We start from the raw sequence: 782 nt of genomic DNA, 5'->3' as shown, positions 1-782 counted from the left end.
CTACTGGATGTTAATTTTTTTTGTCTACTGGTCAAAAACACTTAACATCAAGGTATTTATTAAGTATCAAAATGACCAATATTTCACAGTAACAATAATAAAAATATATATATAAATGTGAAAAATCACAGGAAATTACGAAGACTTTTTGGGTTTGAATAATACCCCGGAATTCTTTCAGAAATTACATTACAATACATTTCAATCACAAGTATTTAAATGAACAAAAATAACAATATTCCACAATTATCACTTGTAAACGTTTAAAATTAAGATCATTCCATGATATACATTGAAGCCCGGAGTATTTCTTTCTTCTGTTTCGCTTTAGTTTATATTATTTTTTTTTATGAACAATACTGGCACTGAAAAAAACTTACAAATGCAAGTACCAGAAATTCAAAAATGTGAGGTTATGTACAGTTCTACAGTCCGCCATCTTGTGACGTAATTTACTGGGTATTTTACCTGTTTTCTACCTAAAATACTTCACTTAGTTATTTTAGATAAAAAACATTCAGTTATGCGTAACTGCACATCCCTGAGGGCGTAGTCCAATGGATCAAAGATATTATAAACGTAGATGCGGTGCGGGCTTAGTTGCCCGACATAAATATAGACAGCGCGTCCGGCGAAAAAAATCACTTCCCCTCTACCCACCGCTCACGTAGAAAGCATCGATCGATATAGTTTGCCAAGAGCCACTTGGAGCGCTGTAAGCAACTCTCGGCACACCTTCGAGGTGCACTGATGGTAAACTTAGCTTGGACAAGAACCATTTG

This window comes from Belonocnema kinseyi, chromosome 7 (assembly GCF_010883055.1).
Source record: "Belonocnema kinseyi isolate 2016_QV_RU_SX_M_011 chromosome 7, B_treatae_v1, whole genome shotgun sequence".
NCBI classification, from domain to species: Eukaryota; Metazoa; Arthropoda; class Insecta; order Hymenoptera; family Cynipidae; genus Belonocnema; species Belonocnema kinseyi.
This window is presented reverse-complemented; position numbering follows the sequence as displayed.